The sequence below is a fragment of the Scyliorhinus torazame genome, chromosome 10 (assembly GCF_047496885.1).
Source record: "Scyliorhinus torazame isolate Kashiwa2021f chromosome 10, sScyTor2.1, whole genome shotgun sequence".
Taxonomy (NCBI): Eukaryota; Metazoa; Chordata; class Chondrichthyes; order Carcharhiniformes; family Scyliorhinidae; genus Scyliorhinus; species Scyliorhinus torazame.
Window position 1 is genome coordinate 248,202,616 of NC_092716.1, and position 12,403 is coordinate 248,215,018.

The following is a 12,403-nucleotide window of genomic DNA, read 5'->3' on the forward strand; positions in this document are numbered from 1 at the left end:
AGAAAGTTGTTCCATTGAAAATAAACCATGTTAAAGTACAGAAGTGAAGGAAAACAAAATCAGACAGATCCATCAGCTCTCGCACTGCGCAAGATTGTAAGATTTGGGGAATTTCGGCCCACTTGAGTTTGAAAAATCTTCCCCAATATCATCTCGGAACTAGTGTCCAAGCTGGGAGAAATGATTCACAAAATGGTTAACCAACAACCTGATGTAGGTGTACTCACACAATCATATTTATCAGTTAACATCCCTGATGCACCATCATTCTCGAATGTGCCAATTCCACTGGAAAGACAGATCCACCAAGGTATGCAAATGGCCCTGGGAATCCTCAGCATTAGTTGTGAACCTCATGAAATCTGACTGCTTCAAATCAAAAAGTTCAAGGAAAGCTGTTGATCATCACAACTGAGTTTGCATTTCATTTTTGAAGAAATAATGAAAGCAATATTTTTTTTCCATAGGCGTTTACAGCACAAAATGATGCCATTTGGCCCATCGTGTCCACTCCGGTCAGTAAAGATTTGACTAGACGAATCCCATTTTCCAACTTTTGGCCCATAGCCCTGGAAGTTACAGCAGTGCGAGTGAATATCTGACTACATCTGTAATAATGAGAGAGATTCTGACTCAACCACCCTTTCAAGCAGAGTTCCAGACTCTTACCACATTGGCTGAAAAAATTTCTCCCCAAATCCCTTCTTCGCCTTCTCTAACTTACCTTGAATCTATGCCCACTGGTAATTGACCCCTTTACTAATGGAAAAAGTGCCCTCCTAACTATGACCCTCATAATATTATTCATCTCTATCAGCTCACATTCACTGCTCCAAAAAAACCAGCCCCAGCCGATCCAATCTTTCCTCATACTCAGACCTTCCAGCCCAGGCAGAATCCTGGTAAATATCTTGTGCATACTCTCCTATGCAATAATATTCTTCCCAGAATATGGTGACCAGAACTGCATGGGGTACTCCAGTTGTGTCTTAACCAGCATTTTACTTCTCTACACTTGTATTCTACACCTCAGCTGTTGATAGCATATGCCTCCTTAACCACATGAGCTCCATGCCCTGTCACCTTTGGGGATCTGTGGATATGCACTCCAAGGTCCCTGTTATCTTCAGTGCTTTCCAGGGTCCCACCATAGTGTAATCCTTTGACATATTAGTCCTCCCAAGTGCACAACCTCACATCCTCCCGGGTTGAATTCAATTTGCCACTGTTCTGTCCACCTGATCAGTTCATTGATATCCTCCTGCAACCTTTGGCTATCCTCCTCACTTTGACCGTCCTACCAATTTTCATGTCATCCACAAACGTCTTGATCATACCCCTACACATTTAAGTCCAAATCATTAATGGAATACCACAAACAGCAAGGACCTTCGCATCATGCTCTGCAGAGCTCCATGGAAACCAGACCACCAGTCACAGAAACATGCCTCTACCGTCATCCTCTGTTTCCTGCCTCTCAACCAATTTTGGATCCAATGTGCCACTTTGCCATGGATCCCATGGGCCCTTAACGTTTGACCAATTTGCCATGAGGGTTCTATCAAAAGCCTTGCAAAAGTCCATATAGACCATATCAATGCCACACCTTCATCAACACTCCTGATTACCTCCTCAAAAAACAAAGATTAATACTGTGAAACATAGCTTTCCTGTAACAAATCCATGCTAACTAATCAGTGTCCATCAAAGTGCAGATATATTCTGTCCCTTGGAATTCCCCACATCTGAGGTTAGATGGACTGGCCTCTAATTTCCCAGTCTATCCCTACCTTCCCTTTTTAGTAATGGGGCAATGTCAGCAGTCCACCTGCACAGGTACATAACCTAGTAAGGCTGAAGACCTTCAATGTGCGCCACCCAAACCAGCTTGGTAGTATCACCAATGTCCTGAAGGAGATAGCCACACAGACCAGACTTAAGCTAGGTGGAAAGCATATCAGTTATTAAAATACTTGATTTCATATTTATGTTACGTATTGAAAATTAATTTATTGAATGTGCTGAAACCCTAGGATATCATCTAAACAGCAGCTCTTGATGGCACGTAACTACACCTTGCAAATTACAAAATTATGAGAAAGGAACCATCTTCATAGAATTTACAGTGCAGGAGTCTGCACCAGCCCTTGTCGAGAGCACCCTACTTAAGCCCACACCTCCACCCTATCCCTGTAACCCAGTAACCCCAGCTAACCTTTTTGGACGCTGAGGGCAATTTAGCATGGCCAAGCCACCTAACCTGCACGTCTAGAACTGGCCCAACACCGACAATCAGCTTAAATGGCCATCTCTCGAGCCAACATCCAGAATCATATTGTAATGGCTTTTTTGGGGGACTCTTAATCCACGTAACTTTGTGTGTGCAAGTGAATCTCTTGGATGAATGTGGAAGTGTGAATTCAAGCTTTTTAAAAATAAAAAAACATTTATCAGCTGCAAGGACAATAAATGTCATCTCCTTTTCTTTTAAAGCTGACAAGAAAATCGGTGTGTGCCTTTTACAGTTCACAGAGGTTAAACATTTGTTGAATTGGTAAATACATTGTTTTTTAATAAATATTTATTGCTGTCAACCGAGCGATGGATAGAAGGGATCCAGTCCATCCCATCTTACTTGGCTATAACAATCTACAAGCAATCAACTACAGACACATATGCCCATGATAGCACCAGTCGAAATGTAGATCTGACCGTCTTTAAGATGACAATATGGTTGTGAAATTTGCTGATGACACAAAGACAGTAAATTACAAAAAGGACATGAGACATATAGACATAGAATCTACAGTGCAGAAGGAGGCCATTCAGCACATCGAGTCTGCACCGGCCCGTGGAAAGAACACCCCAAACTTCCACCCTATCCCCGTAAGTCCACCTCACCTTTTTGGACACTAAGGGCAATTTAGAGTGGCCAATTCACCTAACCTGCATCTTTGGGCTGTGGGAGGAAACTGGAGCACCCGGAGGAAATCCACGCAAACACGGGGAGAATGTGCAGACTCTGCACAGACAGTGACCCAAGCCAGGAATCAAACCTGGGACCCTGGTGCGGTAAAGCAACTGTGCTAACCACTGTGCTACCACGCTGAGGAGACTATAATAGGTTATAGGAGTGGGCAAAGATCTGGAAAATGGAGTACATTGGCACGAAGAATAAAATAATTATCTAAATGGTGACACATCACGGAGCAGAGATCTGGGTGTCCAATGGCATGAATACCAAAGGCAGGTACAACAAGTAATTAGGAAAGTTAATATAATGCCATTAATTGTGAGAGAAAGTAGTGTAGTTATGCTTCAGTTGTATATGGCATTTGTGAGACCATATCTGGAATATGGTGTACAGTACTGGTTTCCTTCTACAAGGAAAGGTGTAAATGCGTTAGCAGTCCAGAGAATGTTTACTAGATGAATACCTGGAATGGGTGGATTGTTTTATGAAGAAAGCTTGGGCAAGATAGGCTTGGATTGGATTTGTTTATTGTCACGTGTACCGAAGAACAGTGAAAAGTATTTTTCTGCGAGCAGCTCAACAGATCATTAAGTACATGAGAAGAAAAGGGAATAAAAGAAAATACATAATAGGGCAACACAAGGTGCACAATGTAACTACATAAGCAACGGCATTGTGTGAAGCATCCAGGGTGTAGTGTTAATGAGGTCAGTCCATAAGAGGGTCGTTTAGGAGTCTGGTAACAGCGGGGAAGAAACTGTTTTTGAGTCTGTGCGTATTCTCAGACTTCTGTATCTCCTGCCCGATGGAAGAAGTTGGAAGAGTGAGTAAGCCGGGTGGGAGGGGTCTTTGATTATGCTGCCCGCTTTCCCCAGGCAGCGGGAGGTGTAGATGGAATCAATGGACGGGAGGCAGGTTTGTGAGATGGACTGGGCTGTGTTCACAACTCTCTGAAGTTTCTTGCGGTTCTGGGCCGACTGTTGCCATACAAGGCTGTGATGCAGCCCGATAGAATGCTTTCTATGGTATATCTGTAAAAGTTGGTAAGAGTTAATGTGAACATGCTGAATTTCCTTAGTTTCCTGAGGAGGTATAGGCGCTGTTGTACTTTCTTGGTGGTAGCGTCGACGTGGGTGGACCAGAACAAATTTTTTGAGATGTACACCCCTAGGAATTTGAAACTGCTAACCATCTCAGCCTCGGCCCCGTTGATACTGACAGGGGTGTGTACAGTACTTTGCTTCCTGAAGTCAATGACCAGCTCTTTAGTTTTGCTGGCATTGAGGGAGAGATTGTTGACGCTGAACTACTCCACGAGGTTCTCGGTCTCCCTCCTGTATTCTGACTCGTCGTTATTCGAGATCCGGCCCACTATGGTCGCATTGCCAGCAAACTTGTAGATGGAGTTGGAACCAAATTTTGCCACGCAGTCGTGTGTGTAAAGGGAGTAGAGTAGGGGGCCCGGTATTGAGGACTATTGTTGAGGAGGTGTTGTTGTTCATTCTTACTGATTGTGGTCTGTGGGTCAGAAGGTTGAGGATCCAGTTGCAGAGTGAGGAGCCAAGTCCGAGGTTTTGGAGCTTTGATATGAGCTTGGCTGGGATTATGGTGTTGAAGGCGGAGCTGTAGTCAATAAATAGGAGTCTAATGTAGGAGTCCTTGTTGTCGAGATGCTCTAGGGATGAGGGTAGGGCCAGGGAAATGGCATCTGCTGTGGACCGGTTGTGGCGGTATGCGAATTGCAGTGGATCAAGGTGTTCTGGGAGTATGGAAGTGATGCGCTTCATGACCAACCTCTCGAAGCACTTCATTACGACTGAAGTCAGGGCCACTGGACGGTAGTCATTGAGGCACGTCGCCTGGTTCTTCTTTGGCACCAAAATGATGGCAGTCTTCTTGAAGCAGGTGGGGACCTCGGAGTGGAGTAGGGACAGGTTAAAGATGTCTGCGAACACCTCTGCCAGCTGGTCCGCGCAGGCTCTGAGTGCATGACCAGAGATCCCGTCTGGGTCCGTTGCCTTCCGAGGGGTCACTTTCAGGAAGGCCGATCTGACTTCGGAAACGGTGATGGTGGGTATGGGCTGCTGGGGCACTTGACAGCGGATTGTTGTTTCCTGCTCGAACCCGAGCATAGAATGCATTGAGTTCATCGGGTGGGGTGCACTGCTGCCGGAGATGCTGCTCAGCTTCGCTTTGTAGCCCGCTATGTTGTTTAGTCCTTGCCACAACTACTGAGTCTGTCTGTGACTCTAGTTTGGTTTGATATTCTCTCTTGGCATCTCGGATGGCTTTGCGGAGGTCGTACCTGGATTTCTTGTATAGGTCAGGGACGTCTGACTTGAACGCCTCAGACCTGTCCTTCAGTAGGGAGTCAATCTCGCGATTGAGCCACGGTTTCAGGTTGGGGAACATACTTACTGCTTTCTTTGGCACGCAGTCGTCCACACATTTGCTGATGAAGTCTGTGACGGTGGCTTGTATTCATTGGAGTTTAGAAGAGTAAAAGACAATTCGATTGGAACCTTGAAGATCCTGAGGGATCTTGACAAGGTGGATGTGCAGAAGATGTTTCTTATTGTGGGAGAATCAAGAACTGAGGGGAGGGGGGGTGTCACAGTTAAAAAATAAGGGTTGCTTATTTTGGAGTGGAGCATTTCTTTCGCTCAAGAGGGTTGTAAGCCTTTGGAACTCTTCCTCAAAAAGCAGTGGAAGCAGAATCTTTGAATATTTTTAAGCCGGAGCTGGATAGATTCTTACCAAGGGGGTGAAAAGTTATCAGGGTAGGCAGGAGTGTGGGGTCGAGGTCACAATCCGATCAAACGTGAGCTGATTGAATGGTGAGAAGGCTTGAAGGACCCTACTCCTGATCCTAATTCATATGTTCGGATGTACAGACTCTTTCCATAACGAGGACACTGCCCATCACAGAGTGCCATTGCCATGCTGCTTAGTAGGACTAAAAACAAAGTAAGCAACACAAATTTTAGCACCCAAGAAGACTGTGAGATCCACCAGAAGAAGCAGAATTATATACAACCACAATCAGGCCTCCATCAGGAGCAGCAGAATTATATACAACCACAATTAGACCTCCATCAGGTGCAGCAGAATTATATATAACCACAATCAGGCCTCCATCAGGAGTAGCAGAATTATATACAACCACCATCAGGAGCAGCAGAATTATATACAACCACCATCAGACCTCCATCAGGTGCAGCAGAATTATATACAACCACAATCAGGCCTCCATCAGGAGCAGCAGAATTATATACAACCACAATCATGCCTCCATCAGGAGCAGCAGAATTATATACAACCACAATCAGGTCATTTGGCCAGAAAGGTCTCTGCTGTCATTTAAGATCCACACAAGCCACCCGTCCCAGATTTTCATCAAATTCTATTTGCATACTCTTCTATTTCTCTCTGCCACTTGTGTGTATCTAGCTTTCCGTAAGTGTATCTGCCTCTTGTGTGTATCTAGCTTTCCGTAAGTGCATCTATGTATTTTGCCTCAACTACGTCTTTTGGTAGCACATTCCACAATTCTCACTTATTTTTCAGTATAATAAAATATCTTTAAATTTCTTATTGGATTTGCTTGCGACTAGCTTACATTTTTAACCTATACTTTTGCGTTCCTCCAGTAGAAACAAGTTTTCTATTTCTATCCTATCAAATCCTTTCATTATCTTAAAAGACCTCTATCCTCAGAGCGCTGGGTCCCAGGTTCGATCCTGGCCCTGGGTCAATATCCGTGTGGAGTTTGCACATTCTCCCCGTGTCTGCGCGGGTCTCACCCTCGCAATCCAAAACAATGTGCAGGGTTGGTGGATTGGCCATGCTAAATTGCCCCTTAATTGGAAAAAAAATGGATACTCTAAATTAAAAAAAAGACCTCTTATCAAGACCTATAGATTGAATCACTCAACCTTCTAATTTCGAGATATAAACGTTCAGCTTTTCATGAAAGAATATCCTCCCTAGTTATTATGTTTGTGAATCTTTCTCAACAATGCTTCATCACTTTTACAATATGGGGCCCAGAAGAATGCACAAGTATCAACATACTCAACAATACAGAAGATTGGACAAGTATATCCTATCTAGGAAATATTAATCTGACTCATTCCCACTATATCTCACTCTTCCCAATCAGGAAAGTGATGGAAGGAGCCATAAGCAACAGCAGCTTATCAACAACCTTCTCACTGATGTTGATTTCAGGTTCCGTCATTTGCTTTCAGATCTCAGGCATTATCTTTTGTATCCACATATGGATCAAGTTGGCCTTGACATCAATGTTACATTTTTAAAAATTCATTTCTCGCTTGCACGCTAGACCATTCTTAATTACCTTTGAATCGAGTTCTATAGGCCAGACTAGGTAAGGATGGCAGTTTACAAGATTTTTACAACAATCATTTTTACGACAGTGGTTTCACGATCATCATTAGACTTTCAATTGCAGATTTTTAAAAACAATAATCAAATTTCACATCTGCCATGGTGGGATTTGAACTCGGGTCTCCAGAGCATTACTCTGGGTCTCTGGATTACTAGTCTAGTGACAATATCACTAGAGATGGACAGGGAAGGGATCCAGTCCATCCAATACAGTACAGTATGACACTATAAACCTTAGGTCTATTGGAAAATAGTGAATGACTCCTCCATTCAAGAAAGGTGTGGGAGCTAGAAACCAGAAAACTACAGGCCAGTGAGCCTAACATCTGGCATAAGGATGATGCGAGAATCTATTATAAACAAAGTTATAGCAAGTCACTTCCATAATCGCAATGTAATCAGGCCAAGTCAACATGGCTTTGTGAAACAGAAATTGTATTTGACTAATCCAATTGGAGTTCTTTGAGAACTATAAGCAACGTGGATAACGGTTACGGTGGATTTAGATATTCAGAATATATTTCACAACGTGCAACATCATAAGTTATTACACAAAATAAGATCACAAAATAAGGTGTCGGAGCTCCTTGGATGAAAGGGTTGTCTTATGAGGAAAGATTGGGCTTGTATACAATGGACCTACAAGATGAGAGGTGACCATATTGAAACATGGGGGTCTTGACAGAGTGGATGCAGAAAGGATAACTCCCTTGTCAGAGACAATAACTACGGAACACAGTTGAAATACATTTTTTTCTTCCAGAATCCTGACCCTGTTGTATTCTCTTCCCAAGACAATGATGGAAGCAGGGTCCTTGAATATTAAGTCAGAATTAGATGGATTCCTGACTAACAAGGGGGTACACAGGGAAGTCACATCAAGGCTACATTCAGATCAGCCATGACCTTATCAAATGGTCGAGCAGGCTTGAAGGGTTGAATGGTCTAACTTGTATATTCAAAACCAGTGACACAAAGCACTGAAGGAAGCTCCAGTTTTTTGGTCAGTGTTGATTATCTGATAGCCCCAGTGGAGTAGAGTATTGCAGCTCAATTTCTTACTGTTTTCCTATTGCTCCAGCTGTCCATTTTCTAATTCTACTGCTTCAAATGAGTCTGAAGATTCTTGACAGCTTCATGAGATGACTTTAGCTAATTAATAATACTCTCCCCTTCATGTTCCTTTAAAATAGTTTTGGTTCTTAATTCTCTTTTAGTCCCATTTCAGAACTGCAAAATAATGTCTTTATTAAAATAATCTCGTGAATCATAAGATATTCGACTTAGTACGTCAGAATATTTAAATCACTGGAATGTCTCCAGCACATTTATTTGACTTTCTAATTATAATTGTGCAAACACCAGATTCCCACTGAATTTGAATTAATTCAGTATTTTTAATTAACTGCCCATAGAACATGAAAGTTATGCAGAAAAGTCCTTCCTTCCATTAAGATGTTATTTCGCTCATGTGACACTTCGCAACACGTTCAATTTTCCCATATTAGGTAGTTGATTATTCGGTCATACATTATTTATTCTTTGTAGCATCCACATTTTATTTTAGAAAAAGACAGTCAGAAAATATAATTTGTGACAATGAGATCGCACAGAACTATTTCAAACATTTGCAGGATGTTACTGTTCGCATACCGCAACAGTATTTTATATTTCAAAAGACTGAGGGCTCTTGCAGTGCCAGGAAACACGGGTTATTCAACTCTATTCGTGTTGAATAAGGGGCCTGAATAGGGAACATGCAGCCTAGGCCGCCCATAGCCCCCCCTTTTTTTAAACACCGGGGAGCTCTGCTCGCCGGAATTCCCTGTTGTAGCGAGAGCTCGGGATGCCATTTAAAAATGGCATCTCGATTTCCCGAGGCCCACAAATAAAATCCCCAACCTCCACCCAGCCCAAACAAACGCAACATGGGGGGTCCCAGGCAACCCACCCGCACCCACTAACACCAACGGTGGGCAAACCCAACTCAATCATGCACATGCAAAAAATGCCAGCTTGGTAGTGCCATGGCAGTGTCCCCCTGGCACCTTGGCAGTGCCAGGATGGCACTGCCAGGGTGCCACGGCACCATCCTACCCAAAGGGCATGCAGATGGGGGCATCCTATCTCCTTGGAGACCCCCATGAGTGCCGTTCCGTCTGGCCCCCGTTTGTGGGGACCAGTGCTGAATGGCGCTCGCCCGAGGTGAAGGGACTGAATTCCAAAGCCTCAGGTACTTCGGGATTCTGCACATTAGAGTAAGGCTTATTGCCTCGCTCTAATTTGCAGATTTGGGAAATACTGATCACGCCCATTGTAGGCGGGATTCTCCTTTCAACACCTTGCGATATTGCGGTAAATCTCGCGAGGCGGATCCTGGGAGCGGGGTCTCCCGCCTTCCACATTGCACCACAGCGAGATGCTTTTTTGGTGCAATGTACCCGGAATATCGCACGCAGAGCCTTTTTATTTCTCTTATAAGTAAAAGCACTCATGTTCATTTTATCTCAGTGAGATAAAATTAACCTAAGCAAGATTACAGTAATGGAAAAAGTAATGGCACTGAGTGACAAACCCCCAGGACCAGGGTGTAGAAGGGGCAGCGAGAACATTGCCGATGCCCCAAGTACAATTGTCTTGAGATGCATTGTGGTCTTCACTGATTCAGGAAGCATTTCTTTGGATTGGAAAATTTCACGTTACTCTGCTTTAAAAAATGGCAAGTCTTACAACAGCAGGTTAAAGTCCAACAGGTTTGTTTCAAATCACTAGCTTTCGGAGCACTGCTCCTTCCTCAGGTGAATGAAGAGGTAGGTTCCAGAAACATATATATAACAAAGTCAAAGCTGCAAGACAATGCTTTGAATGCAAGTCTTTGCAGATAATTAAGTCTTTACAGATCCAGAGATAGGGGTAACTCCAGGTTAAAGAGGTGTGAATTGTCTCAAGCCAGGACAGTTGGTAGGATTTCGCAAGCCCAGGCCAGATGATGGGGGATGAACGTAATGCGACATGAATCCAAAGTCCCGGTTGAAGCCGTACTCATTTGTGCGGAACCTGGCTATATGTTTCTGCTCGGCGATTTTGCATTGTCGCGCGTCCTGAAGGCCGCCTTGGAGAACGCTTACCCGGAAATTAGAGGCTGAATGCCCTTGACTGCTGAAGCGTTCCCCGACTGGAAGGGAACATTCCTGCCGGGCGATTGTCACACAATGTCCGTTTATCCGTTGTCGCAGCGGCTGCATGGTCTCGCCAATATACCATGCTTCGGGACATCCTTTCCTGCAGCGTATGAGGTAGACAATGTTGGCCGAGTTGCACGAGTATGTATTCGGCCAACGTTGTCTAACTTCCACTTTTGGTCAATCTGCAGGCCCTTATACTTTCTAACCGGTGATGAATAATAAAAATCTTTATTAGCGTCACAAGCAGGCTTACACCAACGCTGCAACACCCAACAGGCTGGGAATTGCTCTCAATTCACTCCGGCAGAGTGCTGGCTCATTTGCATGCCCTGACTCGCTTACCAAATAGTGACCACTGCCCCCCCCCGGCAACAAAAGTGCAAATTGTACGATACTGTTGCAAATAGGATCAGAGTGCCCCACATAGCAAGAGCTAGCTAGGCAAAACAGGTCAGTGAGCTCTATCATGATGCTTGATTTCCGGCTAAAATATGTATTGAAGCCTGCCAAGGTCTCTTCCATCCTTCTCTTAAGTGGACACTGTCGGCTATAATGGTATAAAGGAACAAATTACCCAGTGCTTCTGCTCTTTAGGCCTGATGGTGCTCAATATCAGAAGCGTTTCTTCCATAATTTCCACTTTTGGTCAATCTGCAGGCCCTTATACTTTCAAACGGTTGATGAATAATAATAATCTTTATTAGCGTCACAAGTAGGCTTACACCAATGCTGCAATGAAGTTACTGTGAAAATCCCCTATTTGCCACACTACAACGCCTGTTCGGGTACACCGACCCGTGTGTACACCCGAAACCCACACAAACAGTGACCCAAGCTGGGAATCGGGCCCGGGTCCCTGGCGCTGTGAAGTAACAGTGCTAACCACTGTGCTGGCAATGACACCCAATCGAGGAAGGTGATGTGCCATCAATGAACATAAGACGAGTAGGGAACGTAACTGAGGCTTTAATAAGCTAAACAGAAAACCTCCTGGCTTCTGATCCTGAACTGGGGCAGAGGCGGAGACCAGCCACCTTTATACCGAGCCCGAGGAGGGGGGCAGAGCTATCAGGCAGTGGCTTACCACATTACATGTAATACAGTAGCAGTTTACCACAAATGTCGCACAGCCTCTACAATGGCTTGGGCTTCCTTTTCGACGGAGGAGTGTCGAATTTCGAGGCATGGAAGGTACGGGAGAAGAAAGCCACGGGCCTGTCCGCCTGGTTAAGGGTAGCGGCCAGAGCAAAGTCCGACGCATCGCTCTCCACCTGGAACGGAATGGACTCGTCCACAGTGTACATCGCGGCTTTGGCAATATCTGCCTTGCTGCGGTTGAAGGGCAGGCGGGCCTCAGCCGTCAGGGGGAAAATAGTGGATTGAATAACTGGATGGGCCTTGTACGCATAATTGGGGACCCACTGGGCATAGTAAGATAAGAACCCCAGGCATCTCTTCAGGGCCTTGGGGCAGTGGGGGAGGGGGAGTTCCAGGAGGGGGCGCATGCGGTCGGGGTCGGGCCCTCGGACTCCATTTTCCACAACGTAGCCAAGGATGGTTTGGCGGGTTGTGCGGAAAACGCATTTTTCCTTATTGTAGGTGAGGTTCAGGAGTTTAGCGGTGTGGAGGAAGTGCCGGAGGTTTTCGTCATGGTCCTGCTGGTCATGGCCGCAGATGGTGACATTATCTAAGTACGGGAACGTGGCCCGTACTGGTGAACCATTCGGTTCATTTCTCGTTGGAAGACCGAGACCCCATTGGTGACGCCGAAGAGAACCCTGAGGAAGTGGTAGAGGTGGCAATCTGCCTCGAAGGCAGTGTTTCGGCGGTCCTC

General features: G+C 44.9%; 1 protein-coding gene across 2 annotated transcripts in view; it reads right to left on the reverse strand.

Annotated features, from left to right (window-relative positions):
- LOC140384706 (kinesin-like protein KIF18A) overlaps positions 1-12,403 on the reverse strand; it is a 117,338-nt gene that overhangs the window by 62,950 nt on the left and 41,985 nt on the right. The gene's annotated exons all lie outside the window — the stretch shown is intronic.